Genomic DNA, 19,249 nt, shown 5'->3' with positions numbered 1-19,249 from the left:
TCGCTCCCTGTTTAGTTAATTCCTCTGGTTCGGGGGCTGTACGTCTGTGTTCGTCTTAATACTCTTTATTTACGTACGGCACATTACACTACCAAAGACTACAGAAACATTGAACAGTGGCTATATCCCACCACATACCGTCGATGATTTCACATGCTTCAAATACTACGAAGAAGCATTCGATTCTCTTCAAATGATAAGATTATCAATATCCCGTGTGGGCTGAATGGAAGCGTCACCCGAAGAATTGTGGATCTGTACGGGAACCAGATTGCTGCGCTGTTTGTTGACGGAGTGTTGACAAAGGAGGTACCCATTCTGAAAGGAATCTGACAAGGCTGCGTTCTCTAAACCCTACGCCTCAACGTCTGCTGGGAGAAGAGCTTCAGTGACGTCCTTGATGGGGAGGTAAAAGATGTAAAGATTAATGTCATAAATGTTGACAATATCGGATATGCTGAAGATGATGTCATGATTGATATATCCCCGGCAGACCTGCAGTATTGCTGAATGGATTCATAGATGCAAGTGCAGTCATGAGACTGCGACAGAATATAAAGAAGACGAAATGGATGATCGTCGCCAAAGATCGTGATGGTGTTGCTGGCATTCTTCACATCGGCAGTTCGATGGTTGAGAACATCTCCAGCTTCGAGTATTTCGCAAGCTTTTTCAATGATGACTAGGATCCATCACGGGAATTACGATATAGGAAAGACTCAAAAAACACTGATGAGTCGCGAACTGCCGAAACTCTTCATGTTCATCTTCACCGCGATTATGTGTACAGCGTTCTACTGTACGGAGTTGGGTCCGTGACTTCAACTAAACACTATGTGAAGAGAAGCTAGAAACTTTTGAACTATGGGTTTGCCACAGAATTTTGAAAATCCCCTTGGGTTGCTGGTTCACTAGTGTCGAAGAGCTGCGTCGCATGTGTAAGAAGATGGAAATCCTCATACTCATGACCATCGAGAGGTGGAATATTTTAGCCATGCCATGCGTGATACTAAGTACAAATTCTTACACTTGGTCACCTAAGGGAAAATTAAAAGCAAACGGTGATCAGGTCAAAGCAGGACATCTTGGCTAGGGAATCTCCAGCACGGTTCCAGTTCGGTACAGGTTCACTGTTCCGGATGGTTGCAGACAAAGTAAAAGCAATACTGCTGATCACAGACGTTGTTGGAGGATTTGGCAAATTAAGGAAAAGAAGAAATACATCCAGCAGTAAAACTGGGTTTAATCTCTCCTACAGCCAACACATGTAACCAGAAAAAGGGTAGAGAAAGAATAACAAGAACATTTATGGTTATTTATTTTGATGGGATGTTATAGTTAGCATGTTACCTTTTACGTTCCTCTGCCCGTACGCTTACATTTTACGTACATCTATTCTTTTTTTTTTTTGCTCGTCAGTTACTTTCTCTTGCTACACAGCTGTTAGGTAGACATTGCCACCTGCATATCGCTTCACTGTGATGTGTAATAATAATAATAATAATAATAATAATAATAATAATAATAATAATAATAATAATAATAATAAAGCTCCAAGGGTACAAGAGGTTCCAAGAAAGGCCAAAGTTGAAAACAGGCAAGAAGTGGACTGATGAAAGAAAGGAGGCTCACAGAACGAGAATGCGTGAGTACTGGGGAAGAATTAAAGCTCAAGGATGCAAACGGTTGAAATAACGTGGTCCACAGCAGGCCGAAACGAAGAAAGAAAGAAAGAAAGAAAGAAAGAAAGAAAGAAAGAAAGAAAGAAAGAAAATTGCCCTGCACAATTCTCAACTCCATCAAGAATTTAAGATGAGTTGAGTGACTTGAATGGAGTGCTTTTATCGTTGGCAATACTTTTTTTATTCCCACACTGGACAATCCTAGATTCAGTATCACTTGCGTTTCAATGCAGGTCAGGACTATATCCCTAACCGAATCATCAACACACACTAAATGGTTAGCATGCTGGACTTTGATACAACGGGTACCGCGTTCGACTCTTCTACGTTAGAAATCATTTTAGGTAGGGCCCCATTCTCGCAGACATGCAGGCAGCCTATAGGCCGTCTACTAGGAAACGACCTGCACCAGGGCTCTCCGGAGGCCATACGCAATTATTATTATTATTAACACACACAGGCAGTGTAGGTAAGTTGTCAATTAAATCATGCAAATGCCTTGGATATCATTAGATGGTAACTGGGGTCATAGACTAATCAGCAAGCGGAGAACCACCAATGCTGTTATCACCCTGGACCGAAATACAATTAGAACGGTGCCACATTTCATTCACCTAGACACCGCGCAAGTTGGTCGTGCGCTTAGGGGCGCGCAGCTGTGGGGTTGATTTCGGGACATAGTGGGTTCGACTCCCACTGTCGTCAGTCCTGAAGATGTTTTTTTATCTTGGTTTCCCACTTTCCCATTTCACTTCAATTAAGGCCACGGCAACTTCTTTCCAACTGCTAGTCATTTCCTATCCCCCTATCCTATCGTCGCCATAAGACCTATCTGTGTCGGTGGTACGTAAAGCCAATTGTAAAAAAAAGTCCACTTCGGCTGCTGGCTAACATAAAAATGGAATTCGGATGTAGAAATTGCCGCCTCTGTGGTGTAGTGGTTAGCGTGATTAGCTGCCACCCCCGGAGGTCCGGGTTCGATTCCCGGCTATGCCACGAAATTTGAAAAGTGGTACGAGGGCTGGAACGGGGTCCACTCAGCCTCGGGAGGTCAACTGAGTAGAGGCGGGTTCGATTCCCACCTCAGCCATCCTCGAAGTGGTTTTCCGTGGTTTCCCACTTCGCCTCCAGGCAAATGCCGGGATGGTACCTATCTTAAGGCCACGGCCGCTTCCTTCCCTCATCCTTGCCTATCCCTTCCAAACTTCCCATCCCCCTACTAGGCCCCTGTTCACTATAGCAGGTGAGGCCGCCTGGGCGAGGTACTGGTCATACTCCCTAGTTGTATCCCCCGACCAAGAGTCTGAAGCTCCAGGACACTGCCCTTGAGGCGGTAGAGGTGGGATCCCTCGCTCAGTCCGAGGGAAAAGCCGAACCTGGAGGGTAAACAGATGATGATGATGATGATGATGTAGAAATTGGAACTAGTATTGGCACCGCAAGAAGTGTGTTTCTGATATTAAAGCATTATCTGTAAAATCCTAACCTCCCATTCGAAACTCATTAGCTTATCGTGCAGTGTTTGTGTAGAGCTCGGGGTTTTAGACAGTGATAAGTTGAATACAAACTTACTGAAGAGAGTAATTACTATACTTTAGCCTGTACAATAGTTATGTTATGAGCTCTGCATAAACATAAGGGGTACGGTCCATCTGAAACCCTATTCATAAGACCGGATTAGACGACACTTCCTAATTACCAAATTAGCTTGCATTCTAACCTATTACTGCCAAGACACCGAGATCTGGTTATGAGTCACCAGTGCTACATTACGGTGTTGAAGGCTGGACACTTAAGGTTTTGTGAATGAACTGACTGAAAGCCTGTGAAATATGGATGTACGGCAGATTGTTGATGATGCCATGGGTAGACAATATCAACAGCAAATAAATAATGCGTCGTGCCGGGAAATATTTCCAAGTCTTAACCCTCATGAGATGCAGGAAAGTAGAGTATTTCGGCCATGTTTTGCGAAACAACGAACAAAATGTGATACCACGGACAACAGAAAGAAAGCAGAAGGGCAACATGTACGAGGACAGAAAAGATTATCCTGGTCATGAAAGCTCTCACAGTGCTCTGACTTCCAAGAGACCGCAACCGTGATAACGGAAGTGCAAGTTGGAAACACTGATAGTTACGGTTCTCGCAATTTCCTTGTTAACCACCGGCGTCTCAAGCGTTAAGAAGGAGCTCCCACCGGATCGACCGTTGATCAATAGCACATGATTCACATAAATCTGTCTGGACGGGGTGAAATGAAATGAAATGTCGTATGGCTTTTAGTGCCGGGATATCCCAGGACGGGTTCGGCTCGCCAGGTGCAGGTCTTTCTATTTGACTCCCGTAGGCGACCTGCGCGTCGTGATGAGGATGAAATGATGATGAAGACAACACACACACCCAGCCCCCGTGCTGTAGGAATTAACCAATTAAGGTTAAAATCCCCGACCCGGCCGGGAATCGAACCCGGGACCCTCTGAACCGAAGGCCAGTACGCTGACCGTTCAGCCAACGAGTCGGACTCTGGACGGGGTGGAGTGACCCGAATGTTCACCAATAGTATGCTTGCCTCATAAGTGGGAGAATCAACATGCACCGCAGTATGAACTTCAAAATCGTGCCGGGCGTTAACAAGGAAATTGCGAGAACTATACCCGTGAGCTCCATCCTTAATGTATCATATTGTTAATTAATGTCCGATCAGACGTGGGTACTTGCTAAGTTTCTAGGTATTGAAATAATACGCATTAACTGTTGTGGTAACTGAATACAATATCGTATCGACAAGCACTTGCAAATACATCAAAAAAGAAATGGAATTATATTTGTATTTCTGCGGTTTGACTAATTTTAAACTCATTACGAATTATTATTGATAGTTAATTTTCTACATATTTTCTAACTGCGAAATCATTTATCCAGTGTCGTAGGATAAACAATATTACATGTAACCCTGTTAGGAGCGTAAGGTATAATTCCTTCGAGTTTCAATCCTACATATTATTGATCATAATTGAAACACGGAGCTTCCAAATTAATCCGTGCTACTTTCAAGGCTAAGGATGCCTTGTTTACAGGCACCGCGAAACCTTCTCTACATTGACTTAGTACAATCTCATACGCCACCAATTTCTACTACTAAGCATATAGTTGTGATTTTTCAGAATGATGATGCTGAGGCGAAAAAACTCAGAGCAAACTTTTCAATAGGTGGAAACGACTGAAACGAAGTCTCTACAGGTTGGAATAGAGTCAAGGACATGGGTAATACATTTTAAAATTAATCGTAAGTTTGAATGTGCCCCAGTGTACGGTTCGTGTCCCTGAAGCATAGATGTACGAATACGGTTTCAGGGTTATGAAAGGAAGAGGAAGGCAAAACTGTGGTAAATATGGTTGAAGCAAATGTTGTTACTTTAGGAGCTGTTTTGGCAGTATCAGTCAGTCCTAATAAATGGCACTAAATTTTATCAAAAACGTGTCAATTGAGTTAAAAAAGTAAATATTACGCATTTATAACGCTATTTATTTTTTGATGCTTTAAAGCAGTTCCTCTCAGGGTGCATGTGCTTGGTGCATGCACTGTGCACGGTGCAAAAGACGAGTTCGCTTGGTTGACCAGAGTGCAGACCCACACTCCTCGATTTGGAGCAATAGCGCTGTCTCTCTCTTTCCCCACGCCTGTCTCGCTCGCTCCCCCTGTCTCCTTCTTCCTCACTTGCTGCGTAGCGCTCCAAGTCCGAGCCGAATTGAGCCGAGTTGAGCCGAGCTTAGCCGAGTAGCCCAGAGACGAAGCGTTGGTCCGAGCCGTGCCGAGCGGTAGCGATGCACAGTGCACGGAGCTCTTGCGCCTCGATTTGCACGCGTGAGATTTTGGGCGTTTGAGAGGCCCTGCTTTAAAGCGTCAGTGACACTTCAGGCCGTGTTTCGGGTGAGAGTGCCATCTGACGCCTTCAAGCGTCAAGCAACACTTTTCGTTTCTACTAATTATTTGTACAACAGTGCACATCGTGATGGATCAGAGGGCACATTATTGTAAATAAACATCCGTTTGTCCCAAATTGTGGCGAAATCCAGTTTTGTTGTTTGCACATTTTCACGAACACTGTCGTCTTCATTTAGAGCACTGTTGTCATTTTCACTATCAGAATTCCTCCACTAATCGTCCTCACTGCCTGACAATATATCTGATTCGCTGTCAGAAACCTCTAACATTTTATTTAAACCTTCATTGGTATAAAATTGTCTCTCATAATTCTTCTTCTTAGGATGCGACGGACCGGGCTCTGACCTGTTCTTCTCCATTTCGAAGCAATAATGATTGTCACCTAATTGCTCAACAATGGAACCGCGCGCGGAAAATTGTTCTAAAAGTAACCCTCCTACAGTGCCGGCTCGTTACTATGTAGCTTTAGAAGCATAGGGCTCTGGACGCTTTAAAGAGGCAGCGGCATTGCAGCAATTATCACCTTGACGTGTAGCTTATTCCGCACCTGAAAGCTATAATTCGGTACTCATTCATGTAATTCAGGTTAATTTCACAGAGAATGAATTGCTAAAGGCATCATTTTAGAACTAATAAAAGAAGACTAATGCAAAACTCTGCCACATAAGATTGAGGCAATAATCAACACTCATTCATGGAATTGTGGTTAATTTTCCAGAGAACGAATTGTTAGACTGTAAGCTATCATTGCAGGTCTTGAATAATAAAAAAAGCGCTTTCAGAGGACGCCGAGAGACGACACGAAAAACACGCAGCCGTTGAAGTTAGCTCCGTCATTTTTGGGCACTTCCTCTTACAGAGCTGGAGGTAAAGGTGAATGTGAAATCTTGAGTTGGCATTACCTGGTTATGATTGGCAATTCGTTGATCATTTCGTAAGAGTGAGGAGGTTTATTTAAAAATATTTCAGAATTTGTTTATTTTAGGGTCTTAAAATATTGTTTCGTGGTCCCTTTGGGATATACCGAGTATATTTTTCATGCATTTGTATTAGGCCTACCGTTTTTTTATGTGCCCACTTACAACATGGAGTTAAACCTTGAATATGACAACATAACTACCTCTACGACCCATCCGAGTGATTCATGCGCCTTGGTGTAAATGTTGGTACTGATCATTGGAGGCGTGTATATTTGTATGACGGAAAAACAAAATTCTGATTTCAAAAATACAGATTTGTCCATGTTATTCGCCAACAATACACACTCTTGAAAGATTGAGATTTTCTCCCACTTAAAATTAAGAAGTTACTCATACAAACTCTAATTCTATCCATTTTCGACTACGGAGCCGTTCTGTACAACAGTTCAAACAGCACTCTCAGTGTAAAATTACAGCGCACATACAACACATACAGTATATCCGCGTTATCTTATATATATATATATAATAAGAATTTTGTCTGCACATTGCTCAGAATTTGAAACGAATGATATTTCTGAATCGGTCATGTCCACAGTAACAAGGAAATGCACTTTTTACTTTTCCGTAACTTCTGTCTGTCTGTCTATCTGTATGTATGTACACGCATCACGAGGAAACGGCTGAAGAGATTTTAATGAAAATCGGTATGTAAAGTCGGAGGATGAGCCACTACAACCTAGGGTATAACTAATTTTATTCGCGCTCAGTGAAATGATAGATTAAGGGAAGGCCTGAATTCAATTCTCAGATATTTATATTATTTATCGAAAAGTACTAAATAACAAAAGTTATGGAGAATACAATTTTCGATCATGTATGTTTTATTCAGTTTTACCGTACCGACTATGATAAGAGTGGTATTTCAGAGTCGGAAGAAAACTAAATGTGAAGGCCTACAATATCGAAAGCGCATAACATTGATCAACAATAACATTACATTGACCATTGTTTGTTGTGATGTTCTTTGTCTCTTATGCTGCCATTCAACTCCGATGGATGAGATTAGTGCTGCATACCGAGTATAACAGCCTGACTGAATATTGGCGAGAAATAGCCGGGGAGTTAGAAAAAATTCTTCTTAAGCATGCCATTCCTCTGGTTCATACATTTTCTGATACTGCTGGTACGTAACACACTGGTTCATCATAATATTCCAGCTATTAGATTCCTATTCTGACGCACTGTTTTGAATGTGCAGTGTGCACACTTAAGGCAGAGGCTCACTTAGTGGTGGTAGTAGTAGTAGTAGTAGTAGTAGTAGTAGTAGTAGTAGTAGTAGTAGTAGTAGTAGTATGACATGGTCTAGAATTACAATTTGGGCCTATTCCAAATTATAGCACCACAATTCATTAAATAACTCAAACTTCAACTCTGAAAAGAGCCGTTTCTTAAGAAATACATCTTTCTCTTCACTTGTATTAAATTCTACATTCATTTTATTCCAAATTAGCAGTGAAGAGGTGGTTTCTCCCCTGACTTGGAGGAAAAATTTGCGACCAAGTCAGATAGATTTTTCCGCCGCCGGTGTAGTGAATTGAGATTTTCCGACTCATCGGGTACTCCTGGGAAACAGATTAGTAATAGGGCATAGTTTCTGCCCTGGGACTCTCCACTATTCCACCCAACAGCCCCCTTCCGTCCGCTGAAAAAGACGAAGAGTGTTCACGGATCACGGCTGTCTGCGGCTTGGTCATTCCAGCTCTGAAACTTTAGCCCGTTAGATCGGCAGCGTAGTAGTGTTCGCTAAAAGTGAGAAAATGTATGGTTTATCATTTGATCAAGTACTTCATATGAAAGCATTGCGTTTAATCGCGTCATTCCTTCTGACGTCATTGTAATGACCTATGTTCATTTCAGTTGGGAAAACCACTAAGATTTCTGAGGATGTAAAAAGGCAGGTGGAGAGTGAGTGTCCGCCATTATAATGTAAACTACCCAACCTGATATGGACTGACGGTAGGCAAGCGGGACTACCATTGCAATGAAAACGCAGTCTTCATATGAGAAGAAACGTTTGGTGTTGGCCTCACCGCGTTTCTAGGGTAACGTTAAGAGCTATGCAATTTATTACAGTCTTGCTCACAACGAGTACACTACCTAACCTAGAATTCTGTATACAATGTAGAATTCCCTACGAAGCACGGGTACATCAGCTAGCCTTCTACAAACCATGATATTGCCTTCTCTCACCCTGTTTCAGGCAGCTGTATTCGCTATATTCAAGGAAGAGACGGAATCTTGCTCCGTGCCAGTTAACCGTAGTGTACTTCCGAACGAAACACTGGGATACTTGAGAGCTGACGTTCAGTGTCTGTCCTCTAGAAATAATCACCAAACAAGGTCATTAACCAAATTCCTGCTAAGTTTCCCAGCTCATTGCATGGCTAGTTACAGTGATTCAGTGATTCATTTATTCCCGCTACTATTCGCCTGTGGAATTCCCTGCCGGCTGAAATTAAGGACATTCCCAATGAACAGTTGTTTAAAAGGAGGTGTTACAAACATCCCTTGCACATAAGAACATAGTGCATAGAACATAATTGTAAGAACAGTAGGAACTAGATGATAAGCTTTTCCAATCAGTTTGTTAATATGATTTCTTTTTTTTTTTTTTTTTGTGTCGCACTGACACAGATAGGTCTTACGGCGACGATGGGATAGGAGAGGCCTAGGAAGTGGAAGGAAGCGGCCGTGGCCTTAATTAAGGTACAGCCCCGGCATGTGCCTGGTGTGAAAATGGGAAACCACGGAAAACCATCTTCAGGGCTGCCGACAGTGGGGCACGAATCTCCCGATTACTGGATACTGACCGCACTTAAGCGACTGCAGTTTGTTAATATGATATCGAATTTTAGTAAGTCTTAGAATGTAATATAAATTAGAAATGTACGTTATGGTTTGGCATAATAGCAGACTCTATAGCCTGAACCACGCCATACAAAATAAGCTGTTAATAAATGAATAAAAATTGACCTGTGAGAAGTCAAAAGCAAGTAAGATTAAAGAATGTATTGGTACAATATTATCCTTGTTTAGATACTGTGAAATCAGTTGAAACTTCATATTCATTGTTCAATTGACACATAGTCATGAACCGAAAGAGCTCAGGTGTGTGAGACCCCGAGGCAACTGCCAGGGAACTATGCAGGAAAGTTGTTTCATTAAATGGTTATGTCTTTTTAATTTAGGACATTCATACCGCCTTCTACAAAGGAATGCACGAGAATTACAGCGGTAAAGCTATCAGTAATTTCAACACTATTGAAAGTCGTTTCTCCTATCTCCAGCTGCGATAAAAATTATAGATTTAATAACCTACCTCTACTACTTGCACCTGGTATTTCAATTGCCTGTAAAATGTGTTGCTTAGTGGCTGAGGGATCACATGACATAACCGAACCTGTTACACATCAGTTTGATATGCATGATACGCGAACAGCTGCTGTAACCCGCCTTAAGGAGAGAGGTCGCGATCTATAGCCTGGAGAGTAATAGCCAATTATAGAGAAGTTAATTGGTAGCGTAGAGTACAATATATCATATACAACTGAGCATAGCCCATGCTTTCTCTGAAAGAAATACTGATCGTTTCGCAGAGTTTTTTAACTATAAAGATGATGATAATAATAATATACAAAAAGCAAAGCAAAGTAAAGTCACCTCCGTACACGCCATGAAGGCCCTTGGAGGAGTGGAAGGTAAAGGCTTCCACCATTGTTAACCTCGGCACATGATGGAGTAGAGTGGTTGGTTCTACGCCCGGCCGCCTTTGCCCCCAGGAATTAACCTGGTACTCATTTTTGGTGCAGGCTGAGTGAACCTCAGGGCCATATGCACCTCCGGAAGTGGAAATCTCGTTTCTTAAATTTTACGACTTCCTGACGGGGATTCGAACCCACGTCCATCCGGGCGAACTGAGCACGCCTTTACCGCCTCGGCCAGGCAGTCCCTAATAATAATACACAGTAGCATCAAAGCCAGACCTCCAAATAACTCACGAAAAACTCCAGTACATCGAAAATCTACATCAACATAGCAAAAAAAGAATCTCTGCTGGAGATGGGAAACCGCACAATTTCACAGGTGTCCTCCTTCAAATACCTTGAAGAAATCATACTACCTTCGAGACTAGAAAATAGGGCCAACGTAGAAAGGGTCACCAAACTCCATACGGCGTACAGACTAACGCGGAATTACTACAAAAAAAGAGTCATATCACGTAATGAAAAATTTCAACACTATAAGACAGTTGTTTTTCCAGAAGCTTTATAGGCCTCGGAAACCATATCCCGCGAAGGTCACTCTAAAATTATAGAAATTGAAAACGAGAGAAAATGGAATGTGGGTTAAGAGGAGAACGGCGGACCTCTCTTCATTATCTGACAGGTTCACAGATGCCGTACGCAAGAGAAGCCTGAAGTTTTATGGCGATATCTATAGAGTGTACAGCGTCAGACTCACCAAAATATTATTTAAAATAAACAAACAAAAGAAGGTCAAAATAAACTGGCTAGAAGAGACTAAGAGACTCCAAAGAATGAATATCACAGGCGACATCATAGAAGATCGTGGAACGTTAAGTACAATAGTAGCCAAGCACAAATTTGTCGAGAAACCTAAAATGAAAACTGGTAGGATGTAGTCCACAGAACACAAGATGCAACACTTTAACAAAGGTTATATTTCTTTAGAATTTCAAAAATCAACAAATAACAACATAACGGGTACTGAACCCATGACCTTTGTGCCCTAAGAACATTATGCATAATGTAACAATTAAACTAAAAGTTGGATTCTTGATAGCATGGATTTGACACGTGACGAGGGGGTGATTACCTTCGGTCCCACGCTCTGGGGTACGTGACGTCAACCACACGTGTCGACGGCGGAAGAATCTCAAGTCATTTTTATGAACTATTTCAAAGCGCGTGTACATGGCGTGACCACGCCAAGTCAAAAAAATATAGTGCCTATCAAAGGAGGTCAATCATCTCACAAATCGAACCCGTAAAAATTTTAAATGTCCGTGAACACTACCGCCAGAAATGTAGCAAGCATGTAGTCACTTTCAAAACTCTTCAAATTACAGTTTAGGTAAGTCAGAAAATTTATAGAAATTTTCTTGGCGGCAAAGGGAGAGATCCGAAGAGAGGGGGTAACTGCTATAAATATGAAGGGACGCCATGACGAAGCCTCCTTCTCCGGCATTTGTGATACAAAGCGGACGAAAAATTGTTGAGCTGCTCTGCGAAATCAAACCAACGAAAGTAGACTGAGTTCAACTGCAGATTTTAGCCATTGCGGCTAAGTCTTGACTCCATGAGGAGATAGTTTTCTTGAGTGAAATAATTGTACCAGATAGGACGGTCAAAGTACTGAATAAATTCTAATGTGATTAAGTAATTCGTGTGCGGAAATAATTATAGTCCATCGTGTGCGTTCAAGCAAACAAGTGAAGGGTATTTTCTTTTTTTTATGCTTTATTCCAGGAAACCTGAAGAAATAATAATAAATTGTGAAGCCATGAATGTAAATGGCTAAATAAAATGCCAGGGTCACAGGTGAGCCCTATGACGAATACTGGCGTGACGACATGAGGTAGGTGACTTTCCATCTTACTACCTCTTATATCTTGTCTCGTGATTTCTTAAAGTGTATTTGAATGGGGATATACGACGCAGTGGTCACCCCTACTAAGTTTTGTAAATGTGAGAGTACGACTAAAAGAGTCATTTGTTTTATTTTCCACTTGGATAAAAGTTTGAAGTCTTGCGAGTGCCGTATAATGTTGTAAAACGTTATTGAATAGGGTACCGAAGTGATATCACGTCCAATGTAGATCGTCATCCGTGTGAGTGTACTGCCTATATTTTGTGATGTCAAATTAAGATGTTCATTCGACGTAAAATTCTTCTGTCTGCAATTTGACGTTAATAATAATAATCCATGGTCACTCATTTTCAATTGAGCGGAAGCGCGCTGTCGGGTGAGAACCTAGGGTGATGAATTTGGTCACGGAGAGAAACGTTTTTATTTAATGCCCATTTTAAACTGTGTCTGACTGACAAGAAAAGATCTAGTAGAATGTTTCAGTCATTTCTCGTAAAAATCAAGTTATTAAATACGATATCATTTATGCGAAGTTATTAATGATTAATGCATTGTGCGATATTAGACGTCGGGATTTCTAGTGAGGATTTTATTCCAGTCCTTTGTCGATGATAATTGTGGAGCTGGGAAACAGAGGTTAGTTTGTTGATATGAGATTTGTGTATCAGGTTAGAGTCCTGTCATTTGAAGCCGGGACATGATAGCCCGAGGAATATTTTATAATGTTGAGAATGGAAAGAAATTCATTGAAATCCATAGCGGTAATAATTGGCGACGCGTATAATTAGTGTGGACATCTTGAAGCATAACCTGTGCATTTTGTTGGTTAGAATATCGTATTTGTTAATTATGTCGGCAGAGTTCAAATGGAGCATTTTGAGAAGTCAGTCAACTGTGAATAAACCAGGTGTTTCCTGTAACTGCCAAGCGAGCTTGGGGGGATGAGAGGCCTCAGCTATGATACCGGGAAAGGAGTGGAGTTGAGATTGTACTGTAATTCTCGGCCAGGGGAAACGTTAAAATGCTGGATTTAATTGAAATTCATAGCCGGTAATGATCTAAGTATTGTGAAATACTGTAATTGGGGACGTAATGAACATTTGAACTCACGAACGTTGAGTATAAGGAACAGAGAAACCTAATTCAGGGTTGTCCAAAATATAGAGCGATGGTCGTGATGATCGGTTTGTCTGTGAGGGGTGTGCAAAATTCATAATGGTAATGACGAGATATGACATCGTAATTATATGGCGAGTTGTTTGGTTTGTACGTAGATTATTAGGATATCCAAGTGTTAATAACGGTTAGGACTAGATTAGATTTTTAAGCATGATATCACGAGACAGGATATATATAGCTGGACATGAATTATGTAAAATTATTTTCCAGCCAGATAAACATCGCAATATTGAACTCACATCACAGCTGCGTAGAAATTTGTGAAGAAACCAGAGTCCGAGGAAGATAAAATTTGTTGTTCGTTAATATTTCGTTAAATCATTTAAATTTATTTAATTATTAAATTCAGTGAAACCGCATTTGAAATAACTTTAATCAAGCGAATAACTTGGAGATGCATTCTGGAAATTTTAGTTTGTTTTCTGGGGAATGTTAACATGTAAAGTAACGATTAAGGGGACATATCCGAAGGAAATGGATTTTACTGCCACAAAGTTTGTGAGCATTGCTATTGTTGTAATTATTGAACTTTGATTGATTGAGCAGTGAATGTGCTGGGAATAGTACAGTGGAACTTTGGTCATAAACCGATGTAACTTAATTGTGTTTAGCCTTCAGCCTAGAAACTTGGATGGTCAGGGGGTCATCAACCTCAGTGATTTAGATTAGGGCCATATGCCATCGTAGCATCGTTTCCTTGCGGTCATCATCCACAATGACTTTAAAGTAACTTAGGAGAGTAGATGTCGGTCCATGACATAGACGCAGGTCACATCGATTCAATTAAGGGTCCATGCCGTAGAACCACTGTGTGGCACACACCGATTGGACGGCCTTAATTATTCCCAGAGTCCAGAGTTCGTGTTACGAGGGCTGGACCATAACGAATCACTATGATGGTACATGTGGTCTCACATGGAAGCCGAATTTAAGGATTTCCAGACTTTCCTTTCTTAAATGATTAATAATTGAGATAATGGTTTCTAGTAAGAATGCCCATCAGGCAGTTACGTTAAAGTCTCACACCAGTGTTCTGACGTTTATGTAAAAATGATTGTGGTGTCCAGTGGACACAATTGACTTCTATGATACCATTGACATGCTTCAGAATTTTCCTGAATAAATAGGAATCTTTTAAACAGACCTTTCATTCCAGTAGATAGATTAGAATTAATGAACCCTACCTTTAACTCAGCAAGTGACGAAGAACCCGAAACGACCCAAGAGACAGATCTCATGAACTTTGCTGATAGGTAAGGAAGGTAGGTATCCCTCAATATGGACCTAAAGGGTTCAGTACAATTAGCTATATTGAAACTAGTCAAGGAAAATACAATATTAGAGAATTCCCCAGGTCCTGGGCTTCAAGCCCCTCACTTTACAATTCTTGAGCTCCCAGCTCAAATTTACAAAACAGCACGAATTTACTCAAGGGCAGAAATCTCCTAATTCAAGAGCACTTGCTCTCCAAAATACAATAGCAAGCCTTCCAGAGGCGCTCGTTACAATTACAAAACTTGACAAAGAACTAACAGGCTCTCAGTTTCTCAAGCCTACTCAAAGCAACGTCAACTTACAATTACTGGCCTCTCGGGGCACAACTTACAATTTGAAAATAATTTATACAGGGGTATTTAATACCCAACCTACTGGGCCTTCATGGAAAAAGAACATGTTAGATAACTGGCCCAACCACAAGGTGAATGGAGGCACACTGCGCTCCAGTAAAATGAATACTAAAAAACCTAAAGGGCTCTAGGCCGATGAAAACAGGGGCTAATCCCAAGCTACTGAGGTGACTCGTATAGAAGTTACTTTAACACATTACAGAAGGAAAAACAGTTACGAAACGTAGTCACCTCAAACGAAGATGAAGGGGAGCTCGAGAGGGTACATCACTCTCTATCCCCGATTTACAGTTAAAGATTTTATGAAGTTTTTATATTAGCCGGCAGAAAGTTACATTTTTAGAAAAGTAGGTTACATAGTTGACGATTCGGACCTTTCCCTAGGATTAAACTGCGGAGGTAGCAAGAAAGAATAAAGTTATGTGGCCATTACCTTGTAGATGTTCTGTTGACAGACGAAAGAGGCCGCCCGCCTCCGGCTTTGACACCCACAACGGTAAGATGACGATCAATTGGCCAAGAAACGAGAAAATCCCCAGTTTATAAACACTCAGGGAAGGTTCGAGATCGTTCAAGACAAAACTAGCCACACCCTCTCAATTTTATTGGATGTATTTCAAAGTTACACTTAGAATCGAACAAGAAGCCTGTGATAGGTTGAAAATTAAATACAGAAATTAGGGATTGGCTAGATTCAAAACTGGCGGAAAGAAAAAGTAAACATTGCCAACCCAAAAATAAATGAACATCAATAAGTTACAAAAACCTAGAAATACAAAACTTCTTTAAATTGTAACTTCTTTCAACTCGCACCAGGTTGCATGATTATAGTTTTTAGTGGTGTTCTCTGTGGAAAAATGTCCAAACTTCTTGATGAATGTCAAACAAAACTAGGAGAAATTCAGTCAGAGTAGGAAACTTTACAATAACAAAATTACTCAATATTTTAGTGGTGACATCTTCTGATTAAAGTTCCAAGTTGGTGTAGTTTCAGTTGCACTGTTTCGCCAATAGAGGATTTTATTCAGGCGCTAGTTTTGAATGCGCGGCGTTGAGGTGTACCTCCCGGTACAATAATAATAATAATAATAATAATAATAATAATAATAATAATAATAATAATAATAATAATAATAATAATAATAATAATAAGTAGAAGAAGAAGAATCGCTGTAAATTAAATCAACTTTTAATGAGCAAAGTCGGTCAAAATCATTATGAGCGCATGATATTGTTTAAGATCCACACAGGTACAATTTTTTCGGGCAGAAAATGAACCTGTAGGTATAATGTTTGTTGTGGGTATCCACAGGGTTTTTGTATCTGCACAGGAGTTGAATTATATTTTGGTAGTAATTAAAATTAAGTCTGATAAAATATAAATTGCCAGGAACATACAATACAGTACCATCCAATAATTTCTTTGTTGAATGATTGTACATTACGAAAATCATCTTCTTCTTCGTTTTTACTCCTACCAATTTTCTCACACTGTGGGTTCGCGGATGCGAACTGTGTCTCACACATGTGATTTGGCCCTGTTTTACGGCCGGATGCCCTTCCTAACGCCAAACCTATGTGGAGGGATGTAGTCACTATTGCGGTGTTTCAGAGGTGGTTGATGGTGTGTTGTCTACTGAATATGAAGAGGCAAGTGTTTGTGCAAACGCAAAACCCAGTCCCCGAGCCAGAAGAACTAATTAAAAGCCGTTAAAATCCCCCATCCGGCCAAGTATCGAACTCGGGAAGTACGGAACTGAATTCCTTAAAGCTGACCATTCAGCCAGGGAATCAGGCATGAAAATTATCAATTTATTTACTTTCTCATATAAATTCCTTAAGTCGTTGAGAGATCCTTTAGGTTCAAAGTCCATTATTCAGGTCGCTGAAACCATCTTCCTGGATTGGCTGTCTTCAATTCCAGGCGAATGCTGAGACAGTCATTTTCTGAAAGGCCACACTTAATGTTATTTCACGTCCTCACCTAGCTCAATCTCTTTCCTATCCTACGCGAAAATAAGGCAATCTCGGTTTTTTCGTGTGGGGTGGGAAGGAGAACCGGCATTAAGTGGTTACGAGCTACAATATACTGCTTAACAGAATGCTGCTAAAATTATGCCTCCTACGAAAGCAACGTTGAAGTATAAGCCAAAATAGAAAGGAAAGTAGTAAATAACTTAATCATTTCCAGAAGAACAACTCAGCATCGAAGTTACTATAATTAAAATCTAATGTATGAATAACTCTGGATAAACAACACTAAACAATGTGATTTTGAAATAAACTTACAGTCATATGGAAACCAAAGAACACAGCTATGAAAACGATGAGATCTACTAAGATATTCAACGTGCTGTACGCGACAGATTTGTTAAGAAGTAATCCCACAGGAGGTAATCTCCGGCTTATAGGTCTGTAATGTTAGGATATTCTTATCTGTAGTAAGTTCCCTAAACTTACGCACCGTCCTGGCCACTCAAGACGATCTTTAAAGAGATTATCATTTATCACTGAAAACATATTACAAGAAAAATGATGATGATGATGATGATGATGATGATGATATTAATATTAAAAACTAAGGATGTAGGTTTTTTCACAGGTGTCTTATAATATTTATATTTAACTGGTGTGTTCTACAGACTGAACATTTTTTAAGTTACATTTAACCTTTAATTAGTCGCTCACGGAGATTTCCTCCGGGCCGATTACATTTTTCAGGGTACTGAACTTCCCAGTTGAACTGCGGGTCTCCCCATCCCTATACAGTTCTCCTTGTTCATTTTGACTCGTCCTGTCAGCATTTCGGCGCGATCGTGCATCCTGTGTGCGAGTGTGGGATCATTGTTGTGACGAGTGAGATCACCTGGACGTTTCATCCGTGTGCGATTAAGTAAATTACCCAATATTTTAGTGCATAATAATTTATTTTGGAGGTCGATGACCTTGTTGTTTTGTTTTTCTAAACTTGTTTTAGAAAAATATTATTTCATATTTCATGCGATGTGATCGTCGTAGGTAATGGCGAGTCTCACGAATATAATATCATAAGATCATTCGACATAGTTAGGGCCTACATTATTCTGCTTTTAGACCAAACAAACTGCGTAGAAATAACCTGCAAGTACTTAAAAGGTTTTCTTTTAATTATACCGAAGAATACTGCAAACGAACATGCCAAAACAACATCTCAAAGGACGAAAATGATGCGCATTTTCAACCCCGGAGGTTACCTCCGTGCGCGACTACTAACATAATAATTTTCGCGCGACTAGACAAGGGTTAAGTTACATATTACAGTAGGTGAGAAAAGTTTTTTGGAATGCGTTTCCCTCGCGATTGTAAACTTTGACCACAATATTTGAAATATACTATAGTCTAAAGCCACCCGTCCTTAGTTTTTCCAGATACATAGCAATTCAAATTTAAAATCCTATATTCACCGAGTTTGTGGAGAACTACAAGGACTGACGACATAACTTCAAATGTATCCAAGAAAATAAGCATGGATGAGGACAATGTTCTGCCTGCTGTCATTTCTTGATGGATACAGTACTTTTACATCCATCTCTTGGCACAGGCCAGAGTGAAGTGTAGCTTCCACCGAAGTCCCAGTCAACATCCATGGCTGTGACAATATGGAAGTTGCTGGGGGTATGGGTAGTGCTGAGTAATGACATTCAGAGCATGACTAGTGCATCTGAGTGTTATGAAAGGTGCTGCCCATAGGGTCAGTCGTGCTGCAATAGTACTTTCTGACCCAGTGAGGAAAGCAATGGCAAACTACCTCACTTCTCATCTTGCCTAGTACGCCTCATTTTGGTGTTGCCATTGGTTTTGGGGGTTTCCTTATAACCGTATAACCTTTGGTTGGTGCTATTTGAGGATCCAACCAGCCTCTGGGCTGATGACCTAACAGACAGACAGACAAGGACAATGTGACAGTAAAGCGTTCAGTCATTGTTTTTGGTGTTAATGGTGTGCGTTTGGCTCAGTCAAGAGAAGTCATTTCTGCTTCAGTTTCGTCCCTCACTGGAACTACAGTACACTGCTGTTCGTAGAAAGTGAAACACTCAGAAGCAATGGTCTGAAACATGCCAAAATCAAAGGACGTGTAGAACAGTGGAACCATAATAAGCGATTTAAATTGCAGAGAGATGGCGTGCATGTAGGCCCAGCAGTGCCCTTCTGTGTGTGACCTGCCAGGTCAGTGTTACG

Source organism: Anabrus simplex, chromosome 8 (genome assembly GCF_040414725.1).
Source record: "Anabrus simplex isolate iqAnaSimp1 chromosome 8, ASM4041472v1, whole genome shotgun sequence".
NCBI lineage: Eukaryota > Metazoa > Arthropoda > Insecta > Orthoptera > Tettigoniidae > Anabrus > Anabrus simplex.
The sequence above is the reverse complement of the archived record's forward strand: the minus strand, read 5'-3'. Positions refer to the sequence as shown.